Here is a 17605-nt window from a genome sequence, read left to right as displayed (position 1 = left end):
AGCTTGATCGGGCAATCGCCCTAGGAGAAGTTTGTTAAAGTGTGAAGTGTAAAAATGTGGTGATTTGAGCGATTCTACGATTTTCCCATAAGGATAACATGGGATGTTTTTGTCAACGCTACGGTTACGCCGTACAAAATATGACTTTGGCTCTCATACTTGTATGATCAGGATGGCAAATTAGAATTTTGTTCAAAATATCATGTCATTTGGAAAAACTCTATTGTTTATAGGCCACTCTGAAGGCCAAATAGTCAGAATTCTGGGAAACGTTTGCGGCTCCGTCGCACAGAGACCGTAAAAGTTATCCTTAAAATTTGGATAACTTTAGATGCACCACTTGTCTAGAGGACGTACACCGATTTTGAGGTTGGTGGGCAAAACGCACTAGGAGGAGTTCGTTGAAGTGTAAAACATAAAAATGTGGTAATTTGAGAGATTTTGCGGTTTTCCCATAGGGATAACATGGGAGGTTTCTGTCATCGCTACGACTACGCCGTAAAAATTTAGGCATTTTTGTGATTGGCTTTTGTGATCGGGACGGCAAAATAGAATTTTGGGTAAAGTTTAGACAATTTTGGTAAAACTAATTTTTGACCTTCAATGTTAATTCAAAGGTCACTCTGTAGGGGGCGCTATCGCGGCCATTTCAATTTTGTCAGCCTAAACTGGTCCAAACTAGAAAGTTTAACAACTGATTCAAATTTGGTCCTAATCGGACTGGTTTTGATCAAATGGGAGCAATTTTTAGATCTGCAATATTCCAAAATAAGTTGTCCAACTTTGCGGCTGCGCCGCACACAGACCGTTAAAGGTATCTCAAAAAATTGAATAACTTTAGATGCCCCACTTGTCCAGAGGACGTCCGCCGATTTTGAAGTCGGTGGGCAAAACGCCCTAGGAGGAGTTCGTCAAAGTTTGACGTGAACAAAATGACTAACACAGCGTATTTTCATTTTCAAAGGAAGATGGCGGTCATAGGGTAAGTCTGGGGGCGTGGCCACAATAATTTTTTTTGTTCGTCCTCACGAGAGGAATGCGTGTCCCGAATTTCGTAGCTTTACGCCAAAGTTGACCTCGGGGCGTCTCCCATAGGCGCAATGTATTTTGACTTTTGTCGGTGGCGCTGTCGCGCCATTTTTTAACGAAAAAAAAAATGGCCCAGAAAAAATAAAATTTTTCGCCGATTCTGAATTTTGGGCAAAGTTTGGTGAGTTTTTGAGCATGTTCAGGGGGTCAAATTAGAGATCAAAGCGCTGAAGAAGAACAAGAAAAATAATAATAATAATAATATTTTTAGCAAAAACAATATAGCCGTTTTTACTATAACAACAAATGATACATCGTTTGAAAGCTCTAAGCCTTCCCGATGCCGCCATGGGGTGGAATCATCATTACGAGCGCTTACGCGCTCGTCACTCCCTATTCCGTCGGGATGCCCCGCCCACTCCCCATAGACTTCCATTGATTTGAGCAGATACAAGCATGGCCCATGCCTGCGGCATGGATTCTCGCGTACGGGACGATGCCAGGAGGGTTTTTGGAGGAATGCAGCGCTTCGCGCTGCTGTTGTCAACAATTAGTGAATGGGCTACGCCCATTCACTAATTGTTGACTATTTCTGTCATAGCAGGAGTAAGTATGCATGATCCATGCCTTCGGCATGGGCTAGTTCACTGTACTTGCCAGGGGCGACGGGGTACCAAACATGCGGGCTGCGCCCGCATGTTTGGTCAGACAGTTGCAACGCTGCCTTCGGCAGCGTTGCGGGAGCAATAGGCCCTCCCCCTGCTGAGGCTCGGGCCTAATAATAATAATATTTTTAGCAAAAACAATATAGCCGTTTCCACTATAACAACAAATTATACATCGTTTGAAAGCTCTAAGCCTTCCCGATGCCGCCATGGGGTGGAATCATCATTACGATCATCATTCTAATAAAATTCTAAAAATAAAAATAAAAATAGAGTGTTTATTTTACCATTATTATTAGTATTATTTTGTCTCACGCTGTTTTTATTGTATTTTATCTTTATTTTCCCCTCCATTTCCTATTAAGAAATGAGAGGTTTTGTCTGTAGGAGTTTTTGTTTATAGTCAACAATGAGTGAATGGGCGTAGCTATTTCTGTCATAGCAGGAGTAAGTATGCATGATCCATGCCTTCGGCATGGGCTAGTTCACTGTACTTGCCAGGGGCGACGGGGTACCAAACATGCGGCAGCGTTGCGGGAGCAATAGGCCCTCCGCCCTGCTGGGGCTCGGGCCTAATAATTAAAGCCGCAAAGCGGCAATGATCGGCCCTCGCCACGCCGCAAGAGGAGGGGGCGTGGCTAACGCGCCCCAATGGTCCTTTTGTTACATCTACTGCTGAATCTGTGACGCTGTCACATCTTCTCCCCTTTGTTTTACATCAAAAGGCAATTTTATTTTGAATTCTTGGCAAAATGTGCGGCTTTGTCCCACAGACACCGTGACTCTTAGAATGAAAATGTGTTTAACTTTGATGGTCCTGAAGATGAGTCTCACCACATTTCATCAGGTTCATATGTCTAACGCCCTGAGGGGGAGGAGTTTGTGAAAGTCTAAAGTGTAAACATGTTCTGGCGATTTCCCCATTGGAATAACATGGAAGGTTTTGGTCATCGCTACGGCAACGACATAACAATTATGACATGAGTCATTGACTTTTTTGATGGGGCCAAAATTGAGTTTTGTGTCAAATTTCATATAATTTCGCAAAACTAAACATTTAACCTCCATATAAAATCTGTAGGGGGCGCTGTGGCTCCAAATTAATTTATTTTACTTAAAGTAGGTTTAGGGCAAAGAGTTTAACAACTGATTCTAATTTGACGCAATTCGGACTTTATCTGCGCAAACGGCAGAAATGTTAAATTTGGGAGATTTCTGAAATTCTTGCTACAGTTTGTGGCTTCGCCGCACGAGACCGTGACAGGGTCAATGTCATTTGAATAACTTTTCATGTCCCACGCCTCAGCACCATTTTCACACAATTCAGCTTTTTAGGGCCGACGCCCTGAGGGGGAGGAGTTTGTAAAAGTACCACGTTTGGAAGAAGAAGAAGAAGAAGAAGAAGCCCACTTTGTGTTTTTGGCCCTCTAAACAGTAATAATGTTACATTTTTCCAATGTAAAGTGCTCGTTTAGTGCGCCCTTTTGCACGGGCTTCGTCCGTTTACAACGGTAATGTTCCATTTTCCTACTACTAATTAGTCTGCATGGGGCGTGCGTGAGTGAAGGAGTGTTAGTGAGTGTTTGGAAGTGGGCGAGCGCGTCGTGCTCGATTTCGTGCGCACTACGTGCGCACTTTCGCAGCCGTGGCGCTCGGGCCTAATAATAATAGTAATAATAATAAATAATAATAATAATAATAATGACAATACACAAATACAAGAATACAAGAAGACAACTTATGTTTTAGTTTGACTCTGGATGAGGATGTGTGAGTGTTTTGTTATATTACGATGTCATTATTTCATCTGTATGTTTCATTCTACTGCAACAGTCGTGTTCTACCTGAGACTGGATCTGGTTTGGTCTGGATGTTTGATTCTCTATTACATGGATGTGTCAGAAGTCTGCGAGTGGAAATAAACCCATGATTAGAACGTTGAGTATTGTGCAACGTTTGTGTTTCTTTGGTGAAGCGGGCGTCAGTCGTCCTGCGATGGAAATGAAGGACACGTCTGAGCTCCTCTTTGAATAATCCACATTTGTTTTGTAAAACTGAGAAAAGAACAAGAGACGTCATGTTTGAACCGAGAGCGTCACATTCTGAGAGTCCAAGAGTTCCTCCTGAACAAAGAATAAAACAAACCATCTTTTATTACACGTGTTGTGGTTTGGATCTGGGCACAAGTTGTATTCAATTATACTTATGTGCAATATTGACTTAAGATAAGATAAGATATTCCTTTATTGTCCACACATGGGGAAATGTCATTGTTGCAACGCAGGAAGATCCAGAGGAAAAGGACAGAAAACTTATAGGAAGTTTAAAAACACTCTTAATAAACAACTCTTATAAACAAAAACTCCTACAGACAAAACCTCTCATTTCTTAATAGGAAATGGAGGGGAAAATAAAGATAAAATACAATAAAAACAGCGTGAGACAAAATAATACTAATAATAATGGTAAAATAAACACTCTATTTTTATTTTTATTTTTAGAATTTTATTAGACTTAAAAAAAGTGTGGTTGGAGATGTTAATCGCCAACGGGGGTTCAGGAGCGGGACCACGCCTCAACCTCTACTCCACCAGTAAACACGGCCCACTTATCTTATCTGTTCTTTTCCTCTGTATCTACCTGCATTGCAACAACGGAATTTCCCCATGTGTGGACAAATAAAGGCTTATCTTATCTTATCTTATAAAATGCTATTCGCCTTGATGAGCGTGGACAAAACAAGCACATCCTGATATATTTGTATTCTCAGAAACATGCTTCACTTCCAGGATCTCAGATCTCATTATAATATATTCCGTTGTGATAGGCCCATTAGAGGAGGCGGCGCTGCAATATTTATAAAAAAAAAAGAATTCTGCAACTGTAAATTCCAAAGTCTCCGAGTCAAAGTCTTGAATACTTAGATCTAGATGTGGTTTTGGTCAAATACTGCTCCGTCTGCCCCCTGCTGGTGAGCTGGAGGACTTCTTAGATGCGATGGTGCTCCGTCTGCCCTCTGCTGGTGAGCTGGAGGACTTCTTAGATGCGATGGTGCTCCGTCTGCCCTCTGCTGGTGAGATGGAGGACTTCTTAGATGTGATGGTGCTCCGTCTGCCCCCTGCTGGTGAGCTGGAGGACTTCTTAGATGTGATGGTGCTCCGTCTGCCCTCTGCTGGTGAGCTGGAGGACTTCTTAGATGCGATGGTGCTCCGTCTGCCCCCTGCTGGTGAGCTGGAGGACTTCTTAGATGTGATGGTGCTCCGTCTGCCCTCTGCTGGTGAGCTGGAGGACTTCTTAGATGCGATGGTGCTCCGTCTGCCCTCTGCTGGTGAGATGGAGGACTTCTTAGATGTGATGGTGCTCCGTCTGCCCCCTGCTGGTGAGCTGGAGGACTTCTTAGATGTGATGGTGCTCCGTCTGCCCTCTGCTGGTGAGCTGGAGGACTTCTTAGATGCGATGGTGCTCCGTCTGCCCCCTGCTGGTGAGCTGGAGGACTTCTTAGATGCGATGGTGCTCCGTCTGCCCTCTGCTGGTGAGCTGGAGGACTTCTTAGATGCGATGGTGCTCCGTCTGCCCTCTGCTGGTGAGCTGGAGGACTTCTTAGATGCGATGGTGCTCCGTCTGCCCTCTGCTGGTGAGCTGGAGGACTTCTTAGATGTGATGGTGCTCCGTCTGCCCCCTGCTGGTGAGCTGGAGGACTTCTTAGATGTGATGGTGCTCCGTCTGCCCCCTGCTGGTGAGCTGGAGGACTTCTTAGATGCGATGGTGCTCCGTCTGCCCTCTGCTGGTGAGCTGGAGGACTTCTTAGATGTGATGGTGCTCCGTCTGCCCTCTGCTGGTGAGCTGGAGGACTTCTTAGATGTGATGGTGCTCCGTCTGCCCTCTGCTGGTGAGCTGGAGGACTTCTTAGATGTGATGGTGCTCCGTCTGCCCTCTGCTGGTGAGCTGGAGGACTTCTTAGATGCGATGGTGCTCCGTCTGCCCCCTGCTGGTGAGCTGGAGGACTTCTTAGATGCGATGGTGCTCCGTCTGCCCTCTGCTGGTGAGCTGGAGGACTTCTTAGATGTGATGGTGCTCCGTCTGCCCCCTGCTGGTGAGCTGGAGGACTTCTTAGATGCGATGGTGCTCCGTCTGCCCTCTGCTGGTGAGCTGGAGGACTTCTTAGATGTGATGGTGCTCCGTCTGCCCTCTGCTGGTGAGCTGGAGGACTTCTTAGATGTGATGGTGCTCCGTCTGCCCTCTGCTGGTGAGCTGGAGGACTTCTTAGATGTGATGGTGCTCCGTCTGCCCTCTGCTGGTGAGCTGGAGGACTTCTTAGATGTGATGGTGCTCCGTCTGCCCTCTGCTGGTGAGCTGGAGGACTTCTTAGATGTGATGGTGCTCCGTCTGCCCTCTGCTGGTGAGCTGGAGACCGGACCATAAAGACCTGTATATTCTCTCAGGCAACAAGCCACAGAATGACCACTGTGTCTTTCCTCTGGACGTTAGTGACCACTGTCCTATTGTGTGTGCGGAACACAAAATGTGTTAAGTCAATGTAACTGTTAAAAGGTCCAAAAAACGTTTCAATGAACGAACATTTCTGTTTGATCCTTTCTATAGCGACAGTTTTACCTCTAGTGTTCCAGAGCCCAACACAGCACTGGACGGGAGTCAGCTCGCCTGCAGAGTGTCTTAAGGTGGAGGGGGAGACGGGAGTCAGCTCGCCTGCACAGTGTCTTAAGGTGGAGGGGGAGACGGAAGTCAGCTCGCCTGCACAGTGTCTTAAGGTGGAGGGGGAGACGGGAGTCAGCTCGCCTGCAGAGTGTCTTAAAGTGGAGGGGGAGACAGGAGTCAGCTCGCCTGCAGAGTGTCTTAAGGTGGAGGGGGAGACGGGAGTCAGCTCGCCTGCACAGTGTCTTTAGGTGGAGGGGGGGACGGGAGTCAGCTCGCCTGCAGAGTGTCTTAAGGTGGAGGGGGAGACGGAAGTCAGCTCGCCTGCACAGTGTCTTAAGGTGGAGGGGGAGACGGGAGTCAGCTCGCCTGCAGAGTGTCTTAAGGTGGAGGGGGAGACAGGAGTCAGCTCGCCTGCAGAGTGTCTTAAGGTGGAGGGGGAGACGGGAGTCAGCTCGCCTGCACAGTGTCTTTAGGTGGAGGGGGAGACGGGAGTCAGCTCGCCTGCAGAGTGTCTTAAGGTGGAGGGGGAGACGGAAGTCAGCTCGCCTGCACAGTGTCTTAAGGTGGAGGGGGAGACGGAAGTCAGCTCGCCTGCACAGTGTCTTAAGGTGGAGTGGGAGACGGGAGTCAGCTCGCCTGCAGAGTGTCTTAAGGTGGAGGGGGAGACAGGAGTCAGCTCGCCTGCAGAGTGTCTTAAGGTGGAGGGGGAGACGGGAGTCAGCTCGCCTGCACAGTGTCTTTAGGTGGAGGGGGAGACGGGAGTCAGCTCGCCTGCAGAGTGTCTTAAGGTGGAGGGGGAGACGGAAGTCAGCTCGCCTGCACGGTGTCTTAAGGTGGAGGGGGAGACGGAAGTCAGCTCGCCTGCACAGTGTCTTAAGGTGGAGGGGGAGACGGGAGTCAGCTCGCCTGCAGAGTGTCTTAAGGTGGAGGGGGAGACAGGAGTCAGCTCGCCTGCAGAGTGTCTTAAGGTGGAGGGGGAGACGGGAGTCAGCTCGCCTGCACAGTGTCTTAAGGTGGAGGGGGAGACGGGAGTCAGCTCGCCTGCAGAGTGTCTTAAGGTGGAGGGGGAGACAGGAGTCAGCTCGCCTGCAGAGTGTCTTAAGGTGGAGGGGCAGACGGGAGTCAGCTCGCCTGCAGAGTGTCTTAAGGTGGAGGGGGAGATAGGAGTCAGCTCGCCTGCAGAGTGTCTTAAGGTGGAGGGGCAGACGGGAGTCAGCTCGCCTGCACAGTGTCTTAAGGTGGAGGGGCAGACGGGAGTCAGCTCACCTACAGAGTGTCTTAAGGTGGAGGGGGAGACGGGAGTCAGCTCGCCTGCACAGTGTCTTAAGGTGGAGGGGCAGACGGGAGTCAGCTCGCCTGCACAGTGTCTTAAGGTGGAGGGGCCGACGGGAGTCAGCTCGCCTGCACAGTGTCTTAAGGTGGAGGGGGAGACGGGAGTCAGCTCGCCTGCAGAGTGTCTTAAGGTGGAGGGGGAGACGGGAGTCAGCTCGCCTGCACAGTGTCTTAAGGTGGAGGGGGAGACGGGAGTCAGCTCGCCTGCACAGTGTCTTAAGGTGGAGGGGCAGACGGGAGTCAGCTCGCCTGCACAGTGTCTTAAGGTGGAGGGGGAGACGGGAGTCAGCTCGCCTGCACAGTGTCTTAAGGTGGAGGGGCAGACGGGAGTCAGCTCGCCTGCACAGTGTCTTAAGGTGGAGGGGACGACGGGTGTCAGCTCGCCTGCACAGTGTCTTAAGGTGGAGGGGGAGACGGAAGTCAGCTCGCCTGCACAGTGTCTTAAGGTGGAGGGGCTGACGGGAGTCAGCTCGCCTGCACAGTGTCTTAAGGTGGAGGGGGAGACGGGAGTCTGCTCGCCTGCAGAGTGTCTTAAGGTGGAGGGGGAGACGGGAGTCAGCTCGCCTGCACAGTGTCTTAAGGTGGAGGGGGAGACGGGAGTCAGCTCGCCTGTGGGATGTTCTGATGCTTCTGTGTTTTCTTGTCTTCGTCAAAACAAACTTGCATTTTTTTAGGGGCTTTAGGGACTTTAGGGGCTTTAGGGGCTTAGGGGTTTAGGGGCTTTAGGGGCTTTAGGGGCTTTAGGGGCTTTAGGGACTTTAGGGTCTTTAGGGTCTTTAGGGGCTTTAGGTGGCTTTAGGGGCTTTAGGGGACATTAGGGGCTTTAGGGGACTTTAGGGGACTTTAGGGGACTTTAGGGGACTTTAGGGGACTTTAGGGGCTTTAGGGGGCTTTAGGTGACTTTAGGTGACTTTAGGGGCTTTAGGGGCTTTAGGCGACTTTAGGGGCTTTAGGGGCTTTAGGGGCTTTAGGGGACTTTAGGGGCTTTAGGGGACTTTAGGGTTTTTAGGGGCTTTAGGGGACTTTAGGGGCTTTAGGGGACTTTAGGGGACTTTAGGGGCTTTAGGGGACTTTAGGGGACTTTAGGGGCTTTAGGGGGCTTTAGGGGGCTTTAGGGGGCTTTAGTGGGCTTTAGTGGGCTTTAGTGGGCTTTAGGGGCTTTAGGGGACTTTAGGGGCTTTAGGGGCTTTAGGGGGCTTTAGGGGGCTTTAGGGGCTTTAGGGGACTTTAGGGGCTTTAGGGGCTTTAGAGGCTTTACGGGGCTTTAGGGGACTTTAGGGGCTTTAGAGGCTTTAGGGGACTTTAGGGGCTTTAGGGGACTTTAGGGGGCTTTAGGGGCTTTAGGGGGCTTTAGGGGACTTTAGGGGCTTTAGGGGCTTTAGGGGGCTTTAGGGGCTTTAGGGGACTTTAGGGGACTTTAGGGGACTTCAGAGGCTTTAGGGGCTTTAGGGGACTTTAGAGGCTTTAGGGGACTTTAGGGGGCTTCAAGGGCTTTAGGGGCTTTAGGGGACTTCAAGGGCTTTAGGGGACTTTAGGGGACTTTAGGGGCTTTAGGGGACTTTAGGGGCTTTAGGGGACTTTAGGGGCTTTATGGGACTTCAGGGGCTTTAGGGGCTTTAGGGGACTTTAGAGGCTTTAGGGGCTTTAGGGGACTTAGGGGACTTTAGGGGCTTTAGGGGACTTTAGGGTTTTTAGGGGCTTTAGGGGCTTTAGGGGACTTTAGGGGCTTTAGGGGGGCTTTAGGGGCTTTAGGGGACTTTAGAGGGTTTAGGGGACTTTAGGGGACTTTAGGGGCTTTAGGGGACTTTAGGGGACTTTAGGGGACTTTAGGGGACTTTAGGGGCTTTAGGGGGCTTTAGGTGACTTTAGGTGACTTTAGGTGACTTTAGGGGACTTTAGGGGCTTTAGGGGCTTTAGGGGATTTTAGGGGCTTTAGGGACTTTAGGGGCTTTAGGGACTTTAGGGGGCTTTAGGGGCTTTAGGGGACTTTAGGGGGCTTTAGGGGCTTTAGGGGACTTTAGGGGCTTTAGGGGCTTTAGGGGGCTTTAGTGGGCTTTAGGGGCTTTAGGGGACTTTAGGGGCTTTAGTGGCTTTAGGGGGCTTTAGGGGCTTTAGGGGACTTTAGGCGCTTTAGGGGCTTTAGGAGACTTTAGGTTTTTTAGGGGCTTTAGGGGACTTTAGGGACTTTAGGGGCTTTAGGGGACTTTAGGGGCTTTAGGGGACTTTAGGGGCTTTAGGGGCTTTAGGGGACTTTAGGGGCTTTAGGGGCTTTAGAGGCTTTACGGGACTTTAGGGGACTTTAGGGGACTTTAGGGGCTTTAGGGGACCTTAGGGGCTTTAGAGGCTTTAGGGGCTTTAGGGGACTTTAGAGGCTTTAGGGGACTTTAGGGGGCTTCAAAGGCTTTAGGGGCTTTAGGGGACTTCAACAAGGGCTTTAGGGGCTTTAGGGGACTTTAGGGGACTTTAGGGGCTTTAGGGGACTTTAGGGGCTTTAGGGGGCTTTAGTGGGCTTTAGGGGCTTTAGGGGCTTTAGGGGCTTAAGGGGCTTTGGGGGCTTTAGGGGTTTAGGGTTTTTAGGGGACTTTAGGGTTTTTAGGGGCTTTAGGGGCTTTAGGGGACTTTAGGGGCTTTAGGGGACTTTAGGGGCTTTAGGGGCATTAGGGGACTTTAGGGGGACTTTAGGGGCTTTAAGGGACTTTAGGGGCTTTAAGGGACTTTAGGGGCTTTAAGGGACTTTAGGGGACTTTAGGGGACTTTAGGGGCTTTAGGGGCTTTAGGGGACTTTAGGGGGACTTTAGGGGCTTTAAGGGACTTTAGGGGCTTTAAGGGACTTTAGGGGCTTTAAGGGACTTTAGGGACTTTAGGGACTTTAGGGACTTTAGGGGCTTTAGGGGACTTTAGGGGCTTTAGGGGACTTAAGAGGGTTTAGGGGACTTTAGGGGCTTTAGGGGCATTAGGGGACTTTAGGGGGACTTTAGGGGCTTTAGGGGCTTTAGAGGCTTTAGGGGACTTTAGGGGCTTTGGGGGACTTTAGGGGATTTAGGGGCTTTAGGGGCTTTAGGGACTTTAGGGGCTTTAGGGACTTTAGGGGCTTTAGGGGCTTTAGGGGCTTTAGGGGCTGTAGGGGACATTAGGGGCTTTATGGTGACTTTAGGGACTTTAGGGGCTTTGGGGACTTTAGGGGCTTTAGGGACTTTAGGGGCTTTAGGGACTTTAGGGGCTTTAGGGACTTTAGGGGGCTTTAGGGGCTTTAGGGGCTTTAGAGGCTTTAGGGGACTTTAGGGACTTTAGGGGCTTTAGGGGACTTTAGGGGCTTTAGGGGACTTTAGGGGTTTTAGGGGCTTTAGGGGACTTTAGGGACTTTAGGGGCTTTAGGGGACTTTAGGGGACTTTAGGGGCTTTAGGGGCTTTGGGGGACTTTAGGGGCTTTAGGGGACTTTAGGGCCTTTAGGGGACTTTGGAGGCTTTAGGGGACTTTAGGGGACTTTAAGGGCTTTAGGGGCTTTAAGGGACTTTAGGGGCTTTAGGGGACCTTAGGGGCTTTAGGGGGCTTTAGGGGACTTTAGGGGCTTTAGGAGACTTTACGGTTTTTAGGGGCTTTAGTGGACTTTAGGGGCTTTAGGGGACTTTAGGGGCTTTAGGGGGCTTTAGGGGCTTTAGGGGACTTTAGGGGCTTTAGGGGCTTTAGGGGGCTTTAGGGGGCTTTAGGGGCTTTAGGGGACTTTAGGGGCTTTAGGGGCTTTAGGGGGCTTTAGGGGGCTTTAGGGGCTTTAGGGGACTTTAGGGGCTTTAGGGGCTTTAGAGGCTTTACGGGGCTTTAGGGGACTTTAGGGGCTTTAGAGGCTTTAGGGGACTTTAGGGGCTTTAGGGGACTTTAGGGGGCTTTAGGGGCTTTAGGGGGCTTTAGGGGACTTTAGGGGCTTTAGGGGCTTTAGGGGACCTTAGGGGCTTTAGGGGCTTTAGGGGACTTTAGGGGACTTTAGGGGACTTTAGAGGCTTTAGGGGCTTTAGGGGACTTTAGAGGCTTTAGGGGACTTTAGGGGGCTTCAAGGGCTTTAGGGGCTTTAGGGGACTTCAAGGGCTTTAGGGGACTTTAGGGGACTTTAGGGGCTTTAGGGGACTTTAGGGGCTTTAGGGGACTTTAGGGGCTTTATGGGACTTCAGGGGCTTTAGGGGCTTTAGGGGACTTTAGAGGCTTTAGGGGCTTTAGGGGACTTAGGGGACTTTAGGGGCTTTAGGGGACTTTAGGGTTTTTAGGGGCTTTAGGGGCTTTAGGGGACTTTAGGGGCTTTAGGGGGGCTTTAGGGGCTTTAGGGGACTTTAGAGGGTTTAGGGGACTTTAGGGGCTTTAGGGGACTTTAGGGGACTTTAGGGGCTTTAGGGGACTTTAGGGGACTTTAGGGGACTTTAGGGGACTTTAGGGGCTTTAGGGGGCTTTAGGTGACTTTAGGTGACTTTAGGTGACTTTAGGGGACTTTAGGGGCTTTAGGGGCTTTAGGGGATTTTAGGGGCTTTAGGGACTTTAGGGGCTTTAGGGACTTTAGGGGGCTTTAGGGGCTTTAGGGGACTTTAGGGGGCTTTAGGGGCTTTAGGGGACTTTAGGGGCTTTAGGGGCTTTAGGGGCTTTAGGGGGCTTTAGTGGGCTTTAGGGGCTTTAGGGGACTTTAGGGGCTTTAGTGGCTTTAGGGGGCTTTAGGGGCTTTAGGGGACTTTAGGCGCTTTAGGGGCTTTAGGAGACTTTAGGTTTTTTAGGGGCTTTAGGGGACTTTAGGGACTTTAGGGGCTTTAGGGGACTTTAGGGGCTTTAGGGGACTTTAGGGGCTTTAGGGGCTTTAGGGGACTTTAGGGGCTTTAGGGGCTTTAGAGGCTTTACGGGACTTTAGGGGACTTTAGGGGACTTTAGGGGCTTTAGGGGACCTTAGGGGCTTTAGAGGCTTTAGGGGCTTTAGGGGACTTTAGAGGCTTTAGGGGACTTTAGGGGGCTTCAAAGGCTTTAGGGGCTTTAGGGGACTTCAACAAGGGCTTTAGGGGCTTTAGGGGACTTTAGGGGACTTTAGGGGCTTTAGGGGACTTTAGGGGCTTTAGGGGGCTTTAGTGGGCTTTAGGGGCTTTAGGGGCTTTAGGGGCTTTAGGGGCTTAAGGGGCTTTGGGGGCTTTAGGGGTTTAGGGTTTTTAGGGGACTTTAGGGTTTTTAGGGGCTTTAGGGGCTTTAGGGGACTTTAGGGGCTTTAGGGGACTTTAGGGGCTTTAGGGGCATTAGGGGACTTTAGGGGGACTTTAGGGGCTTTAAGGGACTTTAGGGGCTTTAAGGGACTTTAGGGACTTTAGGGGACTTTAGGGGACTTTAGGGGCTTTAGGGGCTTTAGGGGACTTTAGGGGGACTTTAGGGGCTTTAAGGGACTTTAGGGGCTTTAAAGGACTTTAGGGGCTTTAAGGGACTTTAGGGACTTTAGGGGCTTTAGGGGACTTTAGGGGACTTAAGAGGGTTTAGGGGACTTTAGGGGCTTTAGGGGCATTAGGGGACTTTAGGGGGACTTTAGGGGCTTTAGGGGCTTTAGAGGCTTTAGGGGACTTTAGGGGCTTTGGGGGACTTTAGGGGATTTAGGGGCTTTAGGGGCTTTAGGGGCTTTAGGGACTTTAGGGGCTTTAGGGACTTTAGGGGCTTTAGGGGCTTTAGGGGCTTTAGGGGCTGTAGGGGACATTAGGGGCTTTATGGTGACTTTAGGGACTTTAGGGGCTTTGGGGACTTTAGGGGCTTTAGGGACTTTAGGGGCTTTAGGGACTTTAGGGGCTTTAGGGACTTTAGGGGGCTTTAGGGGCTTTAGGGGCTTTAGAGGCTTTAGGGGACTTTAGGGACTTTAGGGGCTTTAGGGGACTTTAGGGGCTTTAGGGGACTTTAGGGGTTTTAGGGGCTTTAGGGGACTTTAGGGACTTTAGGGACTTTAGGGGCTTTAGGGGACTTTAGGGGACTTTAGGGGCTTTAGGGGCTTTGGGGGACTTTAGGGGCTTTAGGGGACTTTAGGGGCTTTAGGGGACTTTGGAGGCTTTAGGGGACTTTAGGGGACTTTAAGGGCTTTAGGGGCTTTAGGGGACTTTAGGGGCTTTAGGGGACTTTAGGGGCTTTAGGGGGCTTTAGGGGACTTTAGGGGCTTTAGGAGACTTTACGGTTTTTAGGGGCTTTAGTGGACTTTAGGGGGTTTAGGGGCTTAATGGGCTTAGGGGGCTTAGGGGGCTTAGGGGGCTTTGGGGGCTTTAGGGGGCTTTAGGGGGCTTTAGGGGCTTTAGGGGGCTTTAGGGGCTTTAGGGGCTTTAGGGGCTTTAGGGGTTTTAGGTGGCTTTAGGGGCTTTAGGGGCTTTAGGGGCTTTAGGGGCTTTAGGGGCTTTAGGGGCTTAAGGGGCTTAAGGGGCTTAAGGGGCTTTAGGGGCTTTAGGGGACTTTAGGGGCTTTAGGGGACTTTAGGGGCTTTAGGGGCTTTAGGGACTTTAGGGGCTTTAGGGGACTTTAGGGGCTTTAGGGGACTTGAGGGGACTTGAGGGGACTTGAGGGGACTTGAGGGGACTTGAGGGGACTTGAGGGGACTTTAGGGGCTTTAGGGTTTTTAGAAGACTTTAGGGTTTTTAGGGGCTTTAGTGGACTTTAGAGGCTTTAGGGGCTTTAGGGGACTTTAGGGGCTTTAGGGGACTTTAGGGGCTTTAGGAACTTTAGGGGCTTTAGGGGGCTTTAGTGGGCTTTAGGGGCTTTAGGGGCTTTAGGGGCTTTAGGGGACTTTAGGGGACTTTAGGGGCTTTAGGGGACTTTAGGCGCTTTAGGGGCTTTAGGAGACTTTAGGGTTTTTAGGGGCTTTAGTGGACTTTAGAGGCTTTAGGGGCTTTAGGGGACTTTAGGGGCTTTAGGGGACTTTAGGGGCTTTAGGGGGCTTTAGGGGCTTTAGGGGACTTTAGGAACTTTAGGGGCTTTAGGGGACTTTAGGAACTTTAGGGGCTTTAGGGGACTTTAGGGGCTTTAGGGACTTTAGGGACTTTAGGGGCTTTAGGGGACTTTAGGGGCTTTAGGGGACTTTAGGGGCTTTAGGGGACTTTAGGGGCTTTAGAGGCTTTAGGGGACTTTAGGGGCTTTAGGGGACTTTAGGGGGCTTTAGGGGGCTTTAGGGGACTTTAGGGGCTTTAGGGGACCTTAGGGGCTTTAGGGGACTTTAGAGGCTTTAGGGGCTTTAGGGGCTTTAGGGGACTTTAGAGGCTTTAGGGGACTTTAGGGGGCTTCAAGGGCTTTAGGGGCTTTAGGGGACTTCAAGGGCTTTAGCGGCTTTAGGGGACTTTAGGGGCTTTAGGGGCTTTAGGGGACTTTAGGGGCTTTAGGGGACTTTAGGGGCTTTAGGGGACTTTAGGGTTTTTAGGGGACTTTAGGGTTTTTAGGGGCTTTAGGGACTTTAGGGGCTTTAGGGGCTTTAGGGGCTTTAGGGGCTTTAGGGGACTTTAGGGGCTTTAGGGGACTTTAGGGGCTTTAGGGGACTTCAACAAGGGCTTTAGGGGACTTCAACAAGGGCTTTAGGGGCTTTAGGGGACTTTAGGGGCTTTAGGGGACTTTAGGGGACTTTAGGGGCTTTAGGGGCTTTAGGGGGCTTTAGTGGGCTTTAGGGGCTTTAGGGGCTTTAGGGGACTTTAGGGGCTTTAGGGGACTTCAGGGGCTTTAGGGGCTTTAGGGGACTTTAGGGGGCTTTAGGGGCTTTAGGGGACTTTAGAGGCTTTAGGGGCTTTAGGGGACTTTAGAGGCTTTAGGGGACTTTAGGGGGCTTCAAGGGCTTTAGGGGCTTTAGGGGACTTCAACAAGGGCTTTAGGGGCTTTAGGGGACTTTAGGGGCTTTAGGGGACTTTAGGGGCTTTAGGGGGCTTTAGGGGCTTTAGGGGGCTTTAGTGGGCTTTAGGGGCTTTAGGGGCTTTAGGGGACTTTAGGGGCTTCAGGGGACTTCAGGGGCTTTAGGGGCTTTAGGGGACTTTAGGGGCTTTAGGGGACTTTAGGGGGCTTTAGGGGCTTTAGGGGACTTTAGGGGACTTTAGAGGCTTTAGGGGCTTTAGGGGACTTTAGAGGCTTTAGGGGACTTTAGGGGGCTTCAAGGGCTTTAGGGGCTTTAGGGGACTTCAACAAGGGCTTTAGGGGCTTTAGGGGACTTTAGGGGCTTTAGGGGACTTTAGGGCCTTTAGGGGGCTTTAGTGGGCTTTAGGGGCTTTAGGGGCTTTAGGGGACTTCAGGGGCTTTAGGGGACTTTAGAGGCTTTAGGGGACTTTAGGGGCTTTAGGGGCTTTAGGGGACTTTAGGGTTTTTAGGGGACTTTAGGGTTTTTAGGGGCTTTAGGGACTTTAGGGGCTTTAGGGGCTTTAGGGGACTTTAGGGGCTTTAGGGGACTTTAGGGGCTTTAGGGGCATTAGGGGACTTTAGGGGGACTTTAGGGGCTTTAGGGGACTTTAGGGGCTTTGAGGGACTTTAGGGACTTTAGGGGCTTTAGGGACTTTAGGGGACTTTAGGGGACTTTAGGGGCTTTAGGGGGCTTTAGGGGCTTTAGGGGCTGTAGGGGACTTTAGGGGCTTTAGGGGCTTTAGGGACTTTAGGGGCTTTAGGGACTTTAGGGATTTTAGGGGCTGTAGGGGACATTAGAGGCTTTATGGTGACTTTAGGGACTTTAGGGGCTTTGGGGACTTTAGGGGCTTTAGGGACTTTAGGGGCTTTAGGGACTTTAGGGGCTTTAGGGGCTTTAGGGACTTTAGGGGCTTTAGGGGCTTTAGGGGACTTTAGGGGCTTTAGGGGACTTTAGGGGTTTTAGGGGCTTTAGGGGGCTTTAGGGGGCTTTAGGGGACTTTAGGGCCTTTAGGGGACTTTAGGGGACTTTAGGGACTTTAGGGGCTTTAGGGGCTTTAGGGGACTTTAGCGGCTTTAGGGGACTTTAGGGGCTTTAGGGGACTTTGGAGGCTTTAGGGGACTTTAAGGGCTTTAGGGGCTTTAGGGGACTTTAGGTGCTTTAGGGGACTTTAGTGGGCTTTAGGGGCTTTAGGGGACTTTAGGGGCTTTAGGAGACTTTACGGTTTTTAGGGGCTTTAGTGGACTTAAGGGGCTTTAGGGGCTTTAGGGGCTTTAGGGGGCTTTAGTGGGCTTTAGGGGCTTTAGGGGACTTTAGGGGCTTTAGTGGCTTTAGGGGGCTTTAGGGGCTTTAGGGGACTTTAGGCGCTTTAGGGGCTTTAGGAGACTTTAGGTTTTTTAGGGGCTTTAGGGGACTTTAGGGACTTTAGGGGCTTTAGGGGACTTTAGGGGCTTTAGGGGACTTTAGGGGCTTTAGGGGCTTTAGGGGACTTTAGGGGCTTTAGAGGCTTTACGGGACTTTAGGGGACTTTAGGGGACTTTAGGGGCTTTAGGGGACCTTAGGGGCTTTAGAGGCTTTAGGGGCTTTAGGGGACTTTAGAGGCTTTAGGGGACTTTAGGGGGCTTCAAAGGCTTTAGGGGCTTTAGGGGACTTCAACAAGGGCTTTAGGGGCTTTAGGGGACTTTAGGGGACTTTAGGGGCTTTAGGGGACTTTAGGGGCTTTAGGGGGCTTTAGTGGGCTTTAGGGGCTTTAGGGGCTTTAGGGGCTTAAGGGGCTTTGGGGGCTTTAGGGGTTTAGGGTTTTTAGGGGACTTTAGGGTTTTTAGGGGCTTTAGGGGCTTTAGGGGACTTTAGGGGCTTTAGGGGCATTAGGGGACTTTAGGGGGACTTTAGGGGCTTTAAGGGACTTTAGGGGCTTTAAGGGACTTTAGGGGCTTTAAGGGACTTTAGGAAACTTTAGGGGACTTTAGGGGCTTTAGGGGACTTTAGGGGGACTTTAGGGGCTTTAAGGGACTTTAGGGGCTTTAAGGGACTTTAGGGGCTTTAAGGGACTTTAGGGACTTTAGGGGCTTT

The sequence above is a fragment of the Eucyclogobius newberryi genome, unplaced genomic scaffold (genome assembly GCF_026437365.1).
Source record: "Eucyclogobius newberryi isolate DKJ021-1_F unplaced genomic scaffold, fEucNew1.0.hap1 SCAF_3, whole genome shotgun sequence".
Taxonomy (NCBI): domain Eukaryota; kingdom Metazoa; phylum Chordata; class Actinopteri; order Gobiiformes; family Gobiidae; genus Eucyclogobius; species Eucyclogobius newberryi.
This window is presented reverse-complemented; position numbering follows the sequence as displayed.